The sequence below is a fragment of the Fopius arisanus genome, unplaced genomic scaffold (genome assembly GCF_000806365.1).
Source record: "Fopius arisanus strain USDA-PBARC FA_bdor unplaced genomic scaffold, ASM80636v1 scaffold00006, whole genome shotgun sequence".
In the NCBI taxonomy this organism is placed as follows: Eukaryota; Metazoa; Arthropoda; class Insecta; order Hymenoptera; family Braconidae; genus Fopius; species Fopius arisanus.
In genome coordinates this window covers 1210517-1231042 of record NW_011887745.1, presented here as the reverse complement: position 1 = coordinate 1231042, position 20526 = coordinate 1210517, and the positions used below count along the sequence as shown (strand labels likewise).

Here is a 20526-nt window from a genome sequence, read left to right as displayed (position 1 = left end):
CGAGCCGTTGATTTTTAAAAAATTCTAATCGGCAAAACTCCATTTAAACACGTGTTAAATCACTCGAATTTCAAAAATTTATATCTCAAGTTCAAAACGGTCAATTGCAAACGGAAAAGGCTAATTTTGTTGCTAATTTTTCAAACTATTCACCATAAAATTTTTAACGAAAACTGTCGAAAAAAAATTCTACGCGACAACAACCTTAAGTTAAAGTTTCAATTGTAATTCTCCAACAGAGTAAATGTTCTTTGTAAAAAGAATTTTTCTCAGAGAATGTGCATATTGAGGCACAGAGGGATAATCCTATCCACCTTATTTCCAGGTGGAATCGTCGACAATCATTGATCTGAAACGTCTGCAACCGCAGGATTGGAATTGTAGCTATCGGGATCGATAGCCAATCGGGTGAAGAAGTTGAAGGGATTGTCGAAGGCATCACGTACTGACCTGCATCAAGTATCCGATCAGAGTCAATTATGGGATAATGGAATTTGGGAAATGCTCACTCGTCAATGATTTCATGATGGAGATTGATCAGTGCGGTTTGTGTCACCAGATGAACGAGTGATGGTGAAAATATTTGGGATCGACAGGGTCATCCGTTTATTGAACAATCAAGTACCTCAAGATCCATTGGACTTCAACCGCAATCTAATTCCATCAGCGAAGCAACTTTACGTAGTCTCAATCTGACCGGTTATCGACACGTGTCAGATAAAACGTAATTGGCAAAAAATACCACCTCGCAGAAGGAAACATAAATATATATATATATATATATCTATATATATATATATTTATTTTTTTGTTTTTTCTCCAAGTGTAGTGAGACAAAGAGGTCGTAAAAGCCAGGAATTGCTGAGCTCAGATGGATAAAGTATGAGAAGGGGCTATACACTTACTGGCTGAGGAATATCTCGGGGGCCAGAGGGAAAAGTAAGTACGGAGTTAGGGAGAAAGAGGGGGTTTATGGTAGCGGGGGAAGTTGAAAATATTGGAGAAAAAAGGGGGACATTATTTACTGGGAGAATATTGTTTGGGGCTCCATTTAGAAATTATTGGTTGGGAGCATAAGCGTTGGCATTCAGAGAATGCGGAAGGAAAGCTGGTAGGGATATAGTTGGGATGGTAACTTGAGAAGCCGGTCTTTCCTTTCAATATACTCTGGAAATATACCAAATGATCCTGACAGTTCATTTCTAGACGCTAACGTCCGCGAATTCTCCGAGTCCTTGAATTCTTCAAAACATTTATGCACTGTTGACAATCTAGGGATATTTTTTTCAAAATCATTTCAATTTTTTACTGTCGGAGTCTAAATTATATTTTTATTGTAAACGGTTACTTCATTTATCATTTGTCTTGAATTTTTAATAGTTTGATAATTTTGGGAGAGTATTTGAAAAATTTAATGATTCGTCAATCAAGATTATTTTAAGCGCTTTTAATTGGAATTTTGAGAGGAATTTTCCAAGAGTTTAGGTGAACCTCATGGATTTTTTTTTTTTCAATTTGCTATGGCAAATAAAAGATTTTACAAACACCTGTTTCATTTTACCTGATAATTCGGTCGTAACAGAAAATTCCGACTAAGAGTAACCCATGCAGATTTTCTTTTACAATATTGCGAAAACTGCGCTTGAATAATTATTCAGCATTTTACGACTTTTTTTCTCGCAAATGCTTGCCCGACAAATAGCGCTCTAAATTGACGAGAAAATTTTACATAATTTTCGCAAAATTGTAAAGAAACCATTCCCAAGGGTCACATTTAGCGATCATTCTCTCGGTTATGCACCCAAATTAGTATGGGAAAACAACACGTGTTTAACCAATAACATACAACAAAATAAGTGCAGGGAAATAATTCGCTACGACTGAAAGTAGCTCAACAAAAAATTAATTCCACGATTTCCGTAACTCCCTGTCTTATTATACATTCTTTATTATTAAGCTGAAAATCGGCGAAACCTCTCGCTTATTTCCCCAATCGCCACTGAATTATTTTGATTTTTCCCAGTCAGAGGAACTAATTTGTGCATTTATCGGATTGCATATAATCAATTAACGACGAAATGATCAATAAATCACTGATTGTGGTACACCGGTCTCGCAGAAGCCTAATCAGTAATGGTAGAAATGCTAAACGTCCAATTGATTGTTTTATGCAATGATGACTGTGTACAAAGCACTGGATAATCACCACCCGATAGGGGGTGGTAAATGAGTCAGGGCCTAAATGACTCCTTCAATTGTACTTTTTATCTTTCACGAATGTGCGCAGATATTGAGAGCCTCATCAGGATATCGAGCTTGTCGCATACCAATTTAATCCCCACCACGACCATCGCACGAGAATAGAATATAGATTGCTCGATTAACTTCAACAATGAACCCCAGACTGCATTGTGCACCAGAGGATGCAAAGTGCTGGATGGACAACGGTAGCACGAGCCATAATGATGTTTTTGTGATGACATGTTGATTGAACCGCGTGACAAACAAATTGTGATAGCGTGTACTTTTAATGTACCTCTTCTAAGAAAAATATCCATCGAACAATCGATATTCTCAACAAAATAAAGAATTTCGTAAGATATTTCTCCAAAATCCAATTTTCTATTTCCCCTATTTGCCCTATTTCCCCTTTTTCCCCCATTTCCCAAATTTACTCATACGAATTATTCATTCAATAATAATCTCATAATTCAATGAGTCCATTAACAATATTTCCAAAGATATATATATTAATTAGTATTAATTGAAATTTTCAATCATATAAAATATCAATTTTTTAATATAATATTCTTTACACATGTATGTAAAAATGAGGGCTTTTAGTTATTACATATAGACATTAAAAATCGAATATTTATGTTTATATTTTTATCCCTGATTCGATAATAATAATTCATAATGCCAATAATACCGCGATATCCTCATTCCGTTACTCTCGACTGTATTTCGTGTGCAACAACCACCAGAAAGTGTACATATACACTTGAACTATTGCGAAGATAGTTATCACCGTTGAAGATTTATCGTCCTCTCCTACTAGTGCTTCAGAGCAAGTGTGTGTACCTATTGGAGTGAGTGTTGTTTACAGCGGCAGCTTTTCACTCTGACGTCTCAGCTATTATGACGCCATGTTGGTAAGATTTCATCAGAGGTATAATTTAGCGAGAGGAAGTGATTGATTTCTTTCGCACGTGCTATTCCATCGTATTATCGACTGGCACCAGATTATTCACCGATTGGTCGATTGGTTCACTCGATTCACTCATAACCGATGCGATAATAAAATTCACAACCTAAAAATTGTCCAGTTGACGTGTCAGTACTCCGACGTCATCAGCATTACGTTAATTACTTGATTATCCAGGTACTCTGTTATTAAGTTTCATTTGTGCTCCCGGTAGTGAATGAAATGACAAATGAGATTCTATTGTCAGGTGTACATCACTGTTTTTTTCTGTACGTGTACTGATGATTTTCGATGAGAATACGTGTCAAGGAGTTTGATAATGTCGATGTGTCATCATGAGGGACTGATGAATCAATCAATTGATCAGGGACGTGGTGGTGTTGAAGGGAGGCATCATCGAAACAGCGAATGGAACAACTTGGCGATTACGTGTGTATTGTGTTAATCCGAGAATAATAAAAGTTGGTGAAGCAACAGCCGTTACTTCTTGGTGAAGAAAGAACTCGACGAAAAATGATTTTTTTATTACTGGACTAGTTTGTCAATTTTTAGACTTCTTCAAGCAATCAACACTTGGAAAGTTTTTCGAGACAGTTTCTATGGTAATTATTCGATAACTTTCAATCAACATTCAATAATTTTCTCTTTTTATGTAGATAATAAATTTTTTCTAGCCCAGGTTGTTATTCATTTAGGAGAGACTCCCCCAAGAAGCGACTGGATAAAGATTAATGGGGAGAGAGAAGTAGTGGATATATACCGAGGCGGACACCAGTGAGGATGAAAGGAAACGCCAAGCGGGAAATTGTCCCCTTGGAATTGTTGGCCATCCAGGGAGCAATCAACGTCGTGGCAGAACCGCTCACCAAGATAGTCACTCTTTCAGCAAAACTATAGCCATAGTCCTCTCGACGCAGCCATTTCCGTCCTGAGGTTTGTGTTGAAAGCAAAATGTTGGAAAAATATCGTGAAAGATTCTCACGCGTCTGAAAGGTAAATTCCAGTTGGTTGAATTGTATACGCGTTACACTGGTGCTGTGTGTCTCACTTTGGTGAAGTAGCAGGTTTGATTGTCCCATGTTATCTGCCCCCTTGGACACGCTCTCTCCTGTACCCAGGCTAAATGCCCGACATACCGGGCTCTCGCATCGTGTGATCGTTTAAGACTATTGACTTTCCAACATACGTGTCGACAATCTTGTTATCCTTTGTTTTCAGCATCATCTTTCCTCGAATTAATAGTCATTCCTATTTTGTCGAGCTACACAATTTCACTGCGATTATTATGCGCTTCCAACTCGAGCTCTCATTAATAGAGAGAGAACGTTTATTTTTTCATTATTAATATTCTAGTAATTGTTGCAAAAACATCAATTTTTGTACCAATTTTTTCTCACAAGTTCTTCAGAATACTCAGAAACTTGTGGGGAAATACATTCTTTGAATTTACGAACTAAATTAAAATGTTATGCAATTATTTAAAAATCATTTTCAATTTTGATTCTAATGTTTGTTATGAGAATAATCGACAGTGTCAAATTTTTATGATCAATAATTTATGACTCCGGTTATTCTAAATGTGCAAGACTGTGGGGAAATTACTCTCGAAGTGTCACGTAAAAAGAACATTAAATTTTTAACAACCCTCAATTTATATAAAATTTATCCTCTTATTTTCCCAGAAAATGGTGCATGTCCGAGTATTCAATGAAACTCTAATTCTCCGGTTCACACGACCCCGAAAATGGAGAAAAATACAAAAATTCTAGGTCATTATTTCCCTGGATTCCCACCTCATAGAAAAAAAAACGAGAATTTAATCACGCGTCTGATTAAATCATATCCAAAACATACTAAATTCAATTGATAAATCTCTTACTCTTCTGGAAGTTCGAAATAAAAAAGAGATTAATAATCATCTGATTAATCACTTGATTTTCCCACTCATTTAAAATAAACTTGTAAATGTTTTTTCCAGGGAAGAAATGCCTCTCACTAGACAATAGAACTGAATTCCTCACTGTTATGAATAATGGAAAATCTGAGATTGGAATGTCCTGGAGTGACTTCCTCCTCCCCCGAACCTGTACTTGAATGCGAAAGTGAATGTCTCTGGGTGAAAGTAAACTTATGCAAATGAGCGTAAAGCGAGACTCGCATGATTACCATAATTTTTCCCTCCCCCATCCTAGAGAATCATCCAAGAGTTCTCTCAGTCGAAAGAAAAATAAAACTCATTTACCGGGAATAAAAAAAATGTACGTAAAGTATTCCATACAATCGACCTTGCGGCCCATGCTCTCCATTCGGCACGCGCTGATGACTGCTACCTAGGTCATAAATTAAATTACTCAGGTACAGAGGCTCATACGGATTGCAAGTCTCATGAGGAACATCAGTGTATTCTAGCTTTTCTCCACCTATCGTACAGCTGTTTCGAACCCCAAGGCTTCCCATATACTCGAGAATGCAGACACTATATAGTGGCTCCACATACTCGTAAACAATCATCAAGAAAATATTTATTCACATCGAGTCTATGACAGAATTCTTTTTTTCTTCTGCTATCAACTGAAAAATATCGAGGTTTATTTTTCCTCTTTCAGATAAAATCAATTCTGGAGTGAAATACTGAATTATAGGATAAGTGCAGTTTTTTCCAAACCAGTTTTTAGCTCATATCTCGGAAATGGAGGGAAATGGCGGTATTTTTGTAAAAACATTATTTGTGGAAAATAATGAGATCTAGAGAAAAGGTATTTATGAAAATTTCGCTATCTTCCTTCAATTACAAGATATTCGCTGTTAACTAGATGATGTTTTATTTTCGACTGATATATTTTAACATGCGCGATTGGAACAGGAAAAATAATCCGACAAATACCCCTTGTGCTTCAAAATAATATGTACCTCAAACTTTTCAAAGAAATTCTGCTATTTGCGAGGTCAAACCCTCGCGCTTTTTTCCAATCAGCTAATCGGGAAATGGTGGATTATTAGAAGCACTCGCGGGGTATCACTGATTAGTTTTCACCGTGCGACGAGACATGTACGATCGTCATTATAAATCGCGTATCCTCAGGGCTGTAATTAACCTCCCGCCAATGATCAACCTGAACTCGATGGTTCGTTGTTAAGAATCCCAAATTCGAAGGTTGGAGAACGCGACACGCCAAGTCGCGTGTTTTCTACATACAGATGGCAACGACCACAAGATAGCCACCCACCATAGACTGTATAAAATCCCGTTACAATCTACTCTGAGCTCGAGTGATTTCATATGGAGGAAATCACTTAAAGCCCCTGAAATCTCATGATCGATTTCATTTCAATTTTCAGCCATCGATACGTCACGATTTCCGAGGTATTTATGATTTTCCGTGCATTGTAATGTGAATTCAACGAGAGGCAAGAAGAATTTATTGAAATTATTCATTTCTCAATTTTAGAGTCCACTATTCTGTTGTGAAGTGGTAAACTAGGATAGGTGCATTTTTTTCAACGCCAGTTTTTATCCAATACCTCGAAATTCAAGGGAGATAACGATTTTTTTGTTATTACCTTTTTTGTAGCTCTCATCTTTTTCTATAAAAAATGTAGACGCTAAAAAATCGCTATGTTTCTTCAATTCCGAGATTTTGATTAAACATTGGTCTCTAAAAAACAATCGGTTATCCCAGTTCGCCACTTCGCTACGGAATTTATAATTTGCAGACTAAGATGAAAAATAATTGATTAAATGGTGATTTTTCGGATTTTTTATTCTCACCCGTTCATATGACGGACATGGAAATAATTGGAAATAATAGTTCATAATTGACAAATGGAATGCAAAATGAGACTGAATTCAATTCCACGAACAAAGAGTAATTGGTAAAAGAGGCAAATATTTGCGATAGTTGTGGTAATCGATCATGCGGAAATAATAGCATGTAAAGTAGTCAGTGGGTGAGATTAAACCACGAGTTGTTGGTGGTAAAGTGATGGTAAAAATACAGACACAAAACCGCAGGAACATTTAAGTCGGATATCCACTCGGCGGGAAGGTGAAACAAGAAAATGACGAACACCTTTGCCGTGTTGAGGAGAGGTCGGTGTTCGTTACAAGGTGTAATCGACCTAACCGGAAATTGCCATTCTAAGTCTTCGGGGTCTGTAGGACTATTAGAAATATTTCCCAGAATTTTAAAGACCTTCTCAAGACCATTCTTATGCGTCATCCAAAGCGAGAAAATTCCATCACTTTTTTCTTCTTTTTTCTTCAATTCCGTGGAAAATAAGACAGTTATTCTCTGATTGAATTTTTTCTTTTCATCATTCGACAAAACCAACGAATGATCAATAAAATTCATTAACAATAACAATAATAATATAATATAATGATATTATAATATATAATTATAATAATATTATATAATAATATCCCCACGCGATTAAATATTCTTTTTCAGCTTTCCCCGGAGTTAAAAAAAAATGTGTTTCATCAACAATTTTATTTTACAGTCGTCGCTCACCGGTTCCTGGAGTAAAAAAAAACGCATCATAAGATTTACCTCTCACGCACAAATCGTTAAAAATTCGAGCAACGTATATTCATCAATGCAAGTCCCCAGGGGCCAAGAAAGTCTCAGCAAGATGTTAATAATGCCGACGAGGAAGAGTATGTCGGGACTTTCGTATTACATCGTAATGCATGGCTGACCCACATATGACCAACGCCCGTGGTCACTTCCGATGGGCCATCAAGAGTACCAGATAAAAAATAAAGCCAAAATATTTCATCAAATCGATGAACGATCGTTAAATCGAAAAAAAAAAAATACAGTTCTCTCTTTACTCCACCGAAATGACCACCCGATTTGGTTCACCTGTTCGAACATCGCGTCAAGTCTCAAATAAATATAATCAGTGGCGTTTCTCATTCGAAAGTTGCCAATACTTTCGCATTTTTATATCCCTCGAATCCCCCAATCCCCCGCACCCTAGAAATGAAATTCGTGAATTAATTTTAATAACAACTCAACCCTATCTCACCGCTTTTATAACGGATTTCTCTTCCCTTTCGTTTTTATTATATTCATTATATCATAATCATTACAAATGGTAATAGCTGAGTCGGTGTAATTGTAGCTATAATAAAAAAAGCGTCGAAACGAATGCACGTTAAAATTTTCCAAGGGATTCGTTGAATTACGTCACTGACATTTTATCTCAATTGCCAGTAATGCGACATTAAATCAGAGGTTTTTACTGATGCCGAGGGGTAGAGAATATTAACTGATTCATCAGGACAAGTCATGTAATCGCAAAGGGATTGTGATCATAAAATTCATTTCCGCGTTGTTTTTAGTTACATAGAGTGATAATTTCGTTCCATTTCGTTAATGACGCTGTAATATCAGAAGCACGAGGGGAATTAAACAGTGAAAATTGCCATGACTGTGTTATGACAAAATAAGAAAAGAGTTTTCGCAAATTTTCAGCAAAAACCTGACAATTTTGATTTTCAATTGATAACTGAGAGTAAGACTGAGTAAAATCGAGTTGATGTTAATTTTGTGTACATTCTCTATAAGGTTTTATGTAATTTTATCATCATACGTTTGGCAAGTACTTAATATCCTCATATTTATGTGAAAGTGTACATCAATGGTGTAATTGAAGAGTGGGCTGATTGTACGTGCAATTTCGATTATTACTTTGCGGTGGAGTGGTAATAGGTGCGACCAACCGAGTGTTAAATTTTAGCCGATAAAAACTTTAGCCGATAATAAGTTAAAATTCAATAAGACGATGTACCTAGTCCCTCGAAATATAAAAGAGGCGAATGCGCCCATTTGTTTCTCCCTGTTGCTCCAAGTTTCTCAAGGAAGTTCTTACACTTCGTGAGACTTTGGCTCATTAATTAAAACTAAAACTCGTAGCGAAAGCACCGCCAACTTCTCGCTACATTAGTGCGTATGTGGTGTAAAGTTCATTATAATAATCCATAATATACGAGCGAATATTTATATTTTCTATTACCCGCACCTGTCCAAGGGGTATGAGCGAAAAATGGCAAAAATAAAATGGAGATTATCCCAAACAATGCAATACGACAGATGCGCTATTTCCACGGTTATTTCAATAGGTAATAACTGTAACAACATGTTGAAAAAGCGAGAATATACCTGTGGTATTAAAATAATAGTTGCGGTAAATCTTGGCATTTAATGAAGAATTCGTAACAACATCCGGTAATTCCACCTAACACGACGCAAAACACACCAGTTCGCATTCGTAATTGAATGCGAATTGATTATGAGCTTTCATGTTACAGATGTTTGTTCGTGTGATGTAATTTATTGGAATAAACTCAGCTATTCGCTTATATGGAATTTATTCATCCCGCGATTATTTAGCATTAATTGCTGTATTAAAAGCTGAGAGAGCACCGAACGAGTTCTCAAACGAGTTTTATGCTGATGAACAATATTTTTTCATAAATTAACGAGCCTCAGTAGATAAAAACCCGAAAAATTGCCATTTTGCACGAATTTTAAACGGTTTGCCACTTAATTTTTTAAATCGTCACTGCATTCATACGCCTTTGCAGAATTTACTCACTTCCGGAACGAAAAGACTCGCCAGATTTCTCCGTACCAATTAACGCTGTGAAAATATAACGCCCAACATAATCAGTCTAGCGTGTAAGGTTATGTGGATGCCCCTTTTTATTTTCAGTTTACTCTAAATATTTTCATAAATCAATCTTAACAGCCTAGAATTAAATTAATACAGTCATAATGCCGTAATCAACTAATATATTCCAAAAAAAAGATATACAGCTCATTAGAAATTGCCGTGAACCTCATGCATTAGATATTTAGATAATTAAGCCTGGACTGATTAATTAGATGACGTCTTCGCTCACAATTACTCAATTTATCAATTTCCCGAACTGAATTAATTCGTCCTCTATTTCCATTTTATATTTTTTTTTCCAAGAATTACACTAGATTTTTCTTTACTACATTTCTCATTACTACATTTCTCATTACTTCCTCATTTGATTAAAAAAAAAATGATGACACTTCTCGTTACATCCGAATTTTTTTCCGAAGAGATTATTCAACATGTTGCGAAGAGTATTAACTCCCGTTGCATTCACTCGATCTAGATCGCGCTGCCGCGAGGATAGATCAATGATCCATGAATGCGAGTATCAACTTCTGGGTGGGAGTAAAGGGGGAAGAGGGAAGGGAGATCAACAAGAATACAGTAGATGAAAGACTTGAGTACGAGAGAGCTGTAAGAGTAATCCCCTCTTCATGTTGTCCACGCGCGACTTACTTTCGCTTTGTTCGTTCTATCCCGATCTCAGCCGCATTCCGCGAATGGCAAGGACCTCCAATCGATATATCGTATTGCCCCGATAAAAAAAATATATATATATCAAGAATTGATATTGTACCCTGAATATGGAGAATATATTTCACTCTGTCCCATAAAAATCGTTCGACTTTACAGAAAATGCTCTTGGGATTTAGCCAGCAGAATTGACATCCTCAGTTATTTGGAACGAATCGATGAATATTCCGATAATCTTCAGCTTCTTTATTATATCGGAAAATAGTTCATGAGGAATTTCCTGGTACCACACCTTATCGGTGTTGGCGTCAGCTGGATCTAACCCAAAGTCAACCAAGAATGTAAAGTACGATTTCACAATGACTGATCAGGATAAAGTCATGAGAAACTGGGATATATCCTAGCCCAATAACCTGTTCCTTACCAGGTCCTTATCCGATACATCTGATCAGAAAATTCTGACGAGTACTGGATCTAACTCTGATTTAAAATTGATCTAGAACTGATCTAAAGCAGATTTAAAACTGATTTACATTCAGAAAGCCTGAGTTAAATTGCTCGAGTATCTGTTACACGGGAAATAATCGGCGAAACTGTCGTATTATTTATTCCATTTATGATTATTTAATTCATATAATTCAAGTGCATTGATAATAATTGTTGATAATCATCGATGGAATTTACAAGGGAATTAGTAGTACGAGATACGATAGAAGTCTGATGGGGTTATGGGAACCAAAAGGATGTCATGTTGAGAAGGAACTCTGAGAGGAGGTCAATTGCTCGTAAACCGATTGAATATAACTTGTACTCCGTTGGATATGAGAAGCATGGAAAATTGTTGGACGACGAATATTTCCCAATTGAACGAGTACATACTCGGTGATGAGAGGAATGTAGTACGATACTAGCAACCGAGAAAATCCAGTCTCGCATCGTTGGATTTACCAATGCGGTGCGGTTGCATTCCTCGTTTGATGATATTGCACTAGCCAATGTACAGTAAGGAATCATCAGGTGCCGTGGGCCATCAATTAACCTCTCAATCTACCTCTAATCAAGGATTATTATCACGAGAAATTAACGATAAATCGGCTATCGACAATCGCCACTTGAGAAAGTAAAAGTATATATCGATATTGTTGAACGAGTTCGCACTGATTTTTATGGTAAATATCGTGGAAGTTGGTGGTAGTGGTTGAGAGAAGTAAATAAGGCATGGAATTTGCAGGTGCCATATTTGTATTGAGAGAGAGTCACCAGACGTGACCTGAAAACACAGCGACCCGTACTTTTTTTTAAACGAGACAGAACGCGCACTGCAGCGCGATGTAATTATAAAAATCATGAATGAAAATTTCAAAACTAAATAATTTCTCTATTTAAATTAAACGCCTCAGAAGACTGAACCAATGAGGAATAGGCGTGAAAAAGTTTCGAGATATCGATAATCGCGATGTTTGTCCTTTTTAGAATAGGATTAGAATAGGATTAATATCCTCCCTCCCGACCTCTGAAAATTCTAATCATTCACGAAATCATCCGTTTTTTATGGAAAAACAAAATTTTTCAATAAAAATCGGTAGAAAATCGGTATAAAAAAAAATCGGTAGAAAATCGGTATAAAAAAAATCGGTAGAAGATCGGTAGAATTTCCAACCGATTACGAGTCAACGGTCTCTCAAATATTTATAATTATCACTTTGAGGTCACTTTCCCTGACACACATCGGCATCTACTGATACCCAGAATAATGCATAAAGTTATGTGTACACAAGTGTGATGTATATAATAGAAGGGGAACGAGTGACTATGTATACATTAGTGTGCAGAATCGGTATGCGGCATTGGCAAACCGCAAAAGGACTGCAAGTACCCATAGTGTTATCACGAGGCCCCAAGAATCGCACAACTATTTTCTCAGCTATTCCCCCTATACTATTGAAAGCAAAACCTAAAGTCCCAGTCCGTATGGACCTAAAAATTCCTCGAACATTCCCATACAGAGATAAATATTTCCTAAAACAGTCATAATTGAAGTATGAAATACGATAATTGCAATGTTATTGCCGATCTCTCGAGAATTCCATACCACCGTTATGACACAGTACTAACATTTTTATGGTAAACAGTGAAAATATTGAAATTAAAGGTTTTCGATGAATCGCCTAAACTTTCTATCAATAGTTGGAAAACACCTTTCTCCGTACAATCTCCAGTCTGTCTCTATGAGAATACGTATTCTAGAAATTCATAGGAAGTCCAGCGTGAAGGTTTTTACCCCGACAGTGAATGCCCACTGATGCATTGCCCTCTCAATATCAGGAATGGCGAAAGTTATCCATAAAAAACGAGTAACAAATCAATAATGTGTGGATATTAAATGCCAACTGGTTGAAACAGACAGATATTATCAGCAGCAGCCATCAGATAACTCGTTATTGACCTAGGGAGTTGAGTTTCTTTGATTTTCCCATAACTATCACCTCACCCCAGTACAAATTAACAAAGGATAATAGTAGTTGAGGAGCCTGTAGCATATAGAAATGCTTTTCCGTGTAGCTACCCAAGCCGTAACAATAATTCTAGGCTTCCACACTCGGTAGATTGTTATCTCGTGATAATCTCAGGATTGCCATTACGTCTATCCACAGCCATCTCCTCACAAAATAGTAACGAGAGACTTGGACGTGCCCTCAAATAAACTCATATAAACAATGATAATTCTACAAGAGTTCCTCATGAGATAAACAACGAGCATTAGTGGAAGCAATGGAAACTACCTTTCTCAATCAAACACGCATTAATGTATTCCAATTCATCCATTTTTATCATCGGCCTCTCAATTATATCCTTTTTGTACAGCAGAGTGAGGAAATATGAATTATCAGCATGCCATATTCAAGTGGAAGTGATCTCGTGAGTTGGATAAAATATTCACGCATGGCGTGATTCATTTATTCTCATTGATAAACCAATTAATTGAGTACAATGGTAGAAAGGTGAAGGGCACTGGGAGTTGCGTGCTGTATCGATTCTCAATCACTGATTAATACGTCCTCGCAATCCCCATGCACATCGGTTAATGCCAATCCATTCTATTTTCGTTATCACCATGACACTCGACTAATATTTTAAGAACACGTTATTCAATCATTATTTCATGTGTCATCATTTCATTACAAAACGAGTGGATAATTGAATTTATTCTCTGTCTACCTATTCATTGAAATGTCAATTTGTTGATTGAATAAAAAATAATAAATTCTCCAATAGAAAGAAATCATTTACCAAAATCAGTTTGATTGATTGGAGTTCATGTGAGGGCTGTCCTGATTCATCTTCTCAATGAAATACAAAATTCATGCAATGGCAGAAAAAAAAATTCATCGAATGAAGAAATATTGGTTGGAATGCGGTGAATCCATGAATACAAAGAATATCCTCGAGCACTTGTATAGATATTGGAATAAGGCCACAACAGGGCGTGTGTCACACCGATGATAACACAACCAAGAATTTATAACTCCAATACAAGTCATGCGTCTTTGCGCAATTAGGTAAATACCTTTCTATCGGTCTAGCCAAGGAGCCTCCTGCACACGAGGCAGTGAATTATTGATACAACCTGTGAATAAATCCTCGTTTGTACCACGGTAAAGTCCATTTTTACGCGTATGAAAAAATAAAAAATACATTCACAAATAGTCAAGTGAGGGTCTTATCCCATGATTTATAACTCACCGCAAAAACAATTTGCACAGGTGTTTTTCACTCGGTAAATTTTTTGTTCTCAATTTCATTTGACTCGTAGGCAACATTATGCAGACATTATTGCACCTTTCAGGGTGAAGATTTACCGGTGGACCAATGATATCAGATCCACTATCAGATTTATTCCGGGAAATTTTCTAGACCCGAGGTAATATATTTGTTAACAGATGTACTCAGTACATATCGCAACAAGTTTAATTATATCATCACGCCAATTACCTACACCGTTTAATTGATCAGACGCTTTTGTGCTTGTACCATAAATTTCACAATAATTAAAATGCTTTTTCTCAGTTTCTTGATGAGGAATCATAATCCAGTAACTAACCTTGAGTGTGTCATACCGCCCTTTAAATACAGTTTTACCATGAATGATGTATCACCATTTTTTTTTACGAGAATCCGCGGTAGGGATATTTTTTTCAAATACCAAACAACTCCATTAATCAATTCTACAGACGAAATGAGAGAGGAGATTAATTTGCGCTATTACTGATGATATATTACTAATTCTTCACTCGTGTTTATACAATGAGAAAAAACGAGAGAAAAAACGCTAAAGTGCTAAATAAATGGGAAAAAATATTTGCATTCGAACGTACGAATACTCTGCAATTAGCCAATTCGATTAGTCAATCAAGGTGTAATTGTTAGCTTAAAATAAAAATATTATGAACGACTAGTTGATGTTGGTGTTTGGGTATGTAATTGTTGGGCATCTAACGGGGCCTAAGGTCCCACCGGGTTAACGTTCCCCTAGTGACTTCCTGGACCGTTTTGTCCTCAACAATTTAAACCCCTGACCCCGAAAATGAAATTAACAACTTGTACAATTATCCACAGGTGGAATTTATCAAATATTTTACTGATTTCAGGTGATCACGGATGGATTGTGCATATTTCATTGGATATGGCGACGTGAAAGCGACTCACAACACTGGGTACATTCTAAGTTCTCTCCTTTCCCGCGGGAGTCATAAAAATTACGCATTGTGTTTGGGTTGCCAGCGGAAAGATGCGCTCTTACCATTCGGCACTTACATATCCCCATTGTTCTTACAAAACCCATCCACTTTTCACAGATCGAGCCGTTATACTGTCTCTAGCATACATGCTTATGGTATGTACATCTAAATACCAAGAGTGATATTTCATTATTTACCTTTCGAGAGATTATGAACATCGCACTTGGAATTTTTTTACACATTTGTCAAGACATCTAGAAACATACACTATCAAAAATATTGAAAATACATGAAAAATTCAGTAACTGAATTTTTGATTGATTGAAATTTCAGGGAAATTATTGAAATTATTGCTTGAATTTTCAACTTTTATCACCAGAATATTCAAAGAATTAATTTATTTGTGAATAATTCAAATGAAATTTCATGCCATTTTGTTGTTCTTAAAAAATTCAAGTGTAATTTTCCAAGAGTCTACGTTAAAAAAAAAAATTATTCTTCAGTAAAAGGATGAAAAAGATGTAAAAATATAAAACTCCGCGGAGATAAATTTTATATCAAATAGTACGGAGATTTTTTCTCATCCATTGATAGCGAGAAAATATTGTACCAACTCCATCACATTGGTAAATCCCCCAAGAGTGAGGCTTTCGTTTCCCACGCACTGCACCGTTCTCAAGACGCAACAAAATCACCTTTTCGTATTTTTATGATTATTTTTTCTCCCTCCGACATATCAGTACCAAACACCTTGCTCACTCATCGAGAAAGTACAGGGCAATGGGAAAAATTGTGTGGGAAATGCCTGAAAAGGGTTCGCCTGCGTTAATAATAAACTAAAACGTTTGGTATTATTATTGATGGGTGAGGACCGTTATCGTCGAATAAACTTCAGCAATATCCTGTACATTTCGAATAACTCTCCCCCAGGCTATCATAAAACTTTGGCTTCTGCCATTTTCCCCTGAATAATTCGATATTTCCAATTGACCAAGCGATAATCACAACTGATTACCATTTGAAAGTTAACTTTTGAATTTTCTCCCTGTGCTGTACCACTGATTGGCTTGATTCATCAACACGCAAACCCATTAAATATCATGAAATTCGACTCAATCATTAGCGTAATCATCCGTAATTTAAACTCTTAAATACCCCAGAATCACCTTTGCAAGTGCCATTAATTCTATCCATCAATGTTTACAATAATAAACATTTACGGATGAATGGAAAAATGTGCAAATGGATAATACGAATTCCTTGATTTTTCATGGGGTTTTAATTAGTAGGTTAATCGCTCGTTCAGAGACAGATCACATTAATTAGCCGCTAATACGCGAATATTATACGATGCGAACTCTTACTCGTCGGCTCGTAAATGGCCAATTGGCCATCACTCGGTACGACCAATCGCTAGATTATGGTCAAGACTTGGAAAAAAATATAAATTAAATAAATTACAGTAGATGCTGTGGGGCATTAATAGGGTTGAGCCAGAGTTCATGGGATCGTAAACGAATTAAAACAAACGAATTACAACTTTAACGCGATAAATATATAAATTCGAATCTGAATTCCATTTCCGGCTAGGAACATTTTCACGGCTAGGAATTTTTTCTCTCAAATTTTCATGAAAATTTAATTTAAATTTATTTGTTTGAAAATGATAAGCGAAAAATTGCCGGTGAAAAAAATGCTTTGAGTGCCAGATCAGTGGAGGATTTCAGATTGATCCATAGGTGATCACGAGCCGAGTTGATTTTCCACTCGGCTTGTGTGGAAAATATGAATCAACACATCAACCCGGTGGCAGAATATTGCCAAGATGGAATAAGAGAAAATAAGTGGAATAAAAATAGGAGTACGTCGTGGCGGCGATCGATTTATCTATGCGTCGAGTACAGTGGAATGCACGTAATCTGGTTGACGGTGGAACCGGCGGTGGTTAGTGTAGTGTAAGGTATGTACCCGCCTTAACGTTGAAGCAAAACGAGAAAAGGCTATAACGAGCCTTGCCACGGCCATAACTAAATACCGAACCGGGTGAGAGTATATAGTGGCTTGAATAGCGTCTCCGTCTTACAGTTGGTATACGTTCGAGTTTCGAAATTTATGATCGCGAGGATCGATCTTACATGGGTTAAAAATCCATTTTCAATTTTACCCACTACCACTTTGCTTAATTAATTCAGCCAATCAACTCACAACTGGTCATCTCTCTTCATAGTTGCGCCCTCCACTCGGTTACAGGGAAATAAAAAAAAAAAGCCAATAAATGCGGAGATCAAATGATAAGTGTGATGAGAGGAAGGACGACAAGTGCAACATGTCGACATTTCTGCGAAATGCTATGAGTTTCTCAATATGGAACAAAAAGATGCCGAGAAATCGAGAATACCGTATACGTGACGGCACGAGAGTAAGTCATACATTTAATTGTCGCTTATCGCGCACTTGGAAATTATTTTCGGGTTATTTTTCAGGTATGACTCATTAAAGTTTTTATGGTCACCGAATTTCATGGAAGTTGTCGATTTTTTAAATTGAAAAATCGGATATTTCATTGATTTTCCCATCAAATAATCGGAAAATCGATAGAATCCTTGATTGAAAAAAAAATATATTAGCAAAAAGGTACATTTTTTTCAGCTTAAATCAACCGTTGGGACTTCTCTCACTGCCATTTCAACGTAAAAGCACTAGATCTTCAATCACCTGGTTAATTTCCCTCGTGGCTGTATGCAGTCACGATATAAAATGTATGCAATTCGATTAAAATCGATTGGGGTGTGCATGTGTGCCCAATTGTGAACACTAGAGATCGGGTGTAAATAGGGCGTGCGACCTGACTTCACGTCTCGGTGAGCACAACCACGTGTGGGCAAACACTAGGTGAAAAACGAAAATCTACCTCTCCACACTCACTCATTCAATGAAAATTTGTTCTCTTCCAATAGAAAGAAATTGGATCATCCAAGTGCACCGCTGGAAAAGGTTGGAAAGTGTTCCTGCACTTTTTTCTCCAACTGATTTCTAGTTAAAAGAGAAAGACTAATCAACGGATCTCGTATGATCAAAGATTTCTCGAATTTTCCATTGGCCTCTGCTGCGAAGAACTCAATTCACCATTCATCTAAAATTAATCTATATTCCTTTCCAAACAGTTCAAATAAAAAAATTACCAACAACTGTGAGACACAGGAGGCTGAAAAATCCCCAAGCATACGACTAAAAAATGCTTTCCCCAATCCATTAATAAAATAAACTAGGTTAATGAACATTAACGCCCAGAAAGATCTGATAAATCTAAATGAAAACAGTGTCAAAGCCTTCCACTAAGACAAATGATCCCATTGCCTCTAAAAAAAAAAGCAGAAAAAGTATCCGTGTGAATGTCCCGTAAAAATCCAACACAACAATGATGAAATGTAAAAGCCTGGAGGAATTACTCTCCATGGGGCTCCAGATATTTTTGTCAAAACCATGAATTGATGTTCCCAGCGAAAAATCCATTTACAGTGAATCCACCTGTACTAAATGAGGAAGCATCGCTCCACTTTGAGCGTCACAGTGTGTCATTATTTCAAGGGGAATGCACCTAATTTGAAAGAGACTCGGAGTATCGAGGTTTGTAATCGCCATATAGCTTGCATTATGTACGGTACATACACAGAGAGACCGCGTTAATCATCGTCAAACCTTAACGAGCACCACGTAAAATGGCACTTATATCGCCGCGCCCCAAGGTAGACCGCTAGTCGTTAGATCCCCTTTCAGGTAAAGAATCTCAGAGTTGCCTACAGCATTTTCAACATTGGGGGAAAGTCCCCCAGAAATAAAAATTATTTCATACTCTTGACGTAAGTCTTTCGCCAGATACTCCCCAAGGGCTGCGATTCTCAAATTGTTAAATCAAGTTGTCCATGTGTAAACATTATATATTATTCTGTTAAATATTACTACGGATATTGATTTCTCAATTAAATTCTATATACTGATATTCTTTTGAGATTGATTGAATGATTCAGTCATTTTTTCTTTTCTCAATTAGTGGATTGGTTATTGTTTCGTTCATTTTTCGCCTTCGGATCGTCTTTCCTGTTGATATTATTTTATGTCATATTTGATTAAATGAATTTTGTTTATTTAAACTTTTAACCAATGTTGAATAATTTTATGATATGTGACCTTGCCGAAATGTCAGATGTAAATTGAATAATTGAATTGTTGATGATTGATACTTGGTGTTGATTTTTAATTTCTTAAATTGATTAATTAATTGACGAATGCAATTGTCGAATTATCGAAGAGAATGAAAAATTTCGTGAATCACGGACACGTGCGAATGATTCCAAAAGTGACAGAATGACAACATCTACTATTTCATTATTACCGAAGGTCAGTGACTCGACAATATCCAGGGGCTACCACCTAGTATCATTTAACGCGCCAATGAAAATTCCATCTAATAATCCATCACTTTCATCAATTGTTTCCAATCTCCACGAGTCATAAAACCTCAATTACCCCTCAACTATGAATTTCTTCACGACATGAAAATGAAAATAACCACTAACCGATTGCAATGACTCCAGATTCACTGATTCCCACGGTATTTCCCATCCAATAGCACAGATGACTCCAAACCACTCCAAGACTCCAAAATAAACAGCCCGTTGTCTTCAACACTCGATAACTGTTCTACAATAATTCATGTGTTCCATGTAACCGAAACAACTCCATTAGTACACAAGTCAGATCGTTGAATCCTTCCAATCACTCACCACACAAGTACCAACACGAATAAATAAATAAATAAATGAATTATCCAGAATAAATAACTAAATAGATGAATACCCGGGTGAATGGATTTAAATATTATTTGGATGATATGTGGAAATGTGTAAGAAATCACTGCGCAAGAGAAGTGAAGAGAAACACTGGTATATCGGGGGGAAAAACATGGGCTGAATACTCGTATAGAATTTTGTTTACATTCCCGATGAGACACACATGCGTCAGTGAGGCATCTACAGTGTCTCAGAAGCAAGTGCGCGCCTTCTCTCAAACACGGAATCGCAACTGACTGTCATCTCCCCCCTCTCATTTCTACCTGAGGCACCAGCCAATTGGCTCTAACTCTCTTGTTTTCCCCTCTAGCTCACCTCTTGCAGAATTTTAAACATCTGGCTGTTACTGTGGCTGTTACTGTGGCTGCTGATGTGGCTG

At 36.7% G+C, this 20526-nt stretch overlaps 1 protein-coding gene and 1 long non-coding RNA gene across 9 annotated transcripts in view; one reads left to right on the top strand and one right to left on the bottom strand.

Moving 5' to 3' along the window:
• LOC105273707 (uncharacterized) overlaps positions 1–20333 on the bottom strand; it is a 42618-nt gene extending 22285 nt beyond the window's left edge. For all 6 annotated transcript variants that reach the window (XR_892927.1, XM_011316297.1, XM_011316294.1 and 3 more), the window contains exon 1: positions 19875–20333. The gene's annotated coding sequence lies outside the window, so the exon portion shown is untranslated. The remainder of the gene's footprint in view (positions 1–19874) is intronic.
• On the top strand, positions 2841–15623 carry LOC105273706 (uncharacterized). 3 transcript variants are annotated; one of them, XR_892924.1, is made up of 3 exons: positions 2841–3810; positions 3883–4201; positions 15208–15623. It is a non-coding gene; the product is annotated as an uncharacterized lncRNA (long non-coding RNA). The 3 variants fall into 3 exon arrangements; XR_892925.1 differs by lacking the exon at positions 15208–15623 and having other exon boundaries at positions 2841–3385; positions 3456–3810; positions 3883–5099; XR_892926.1 differs by lacking the exon at positions 15208–15623 and adding an exon at positions 4891–5099.
• Positions 20334–20526: the final 193 nt, after the last annotated feature.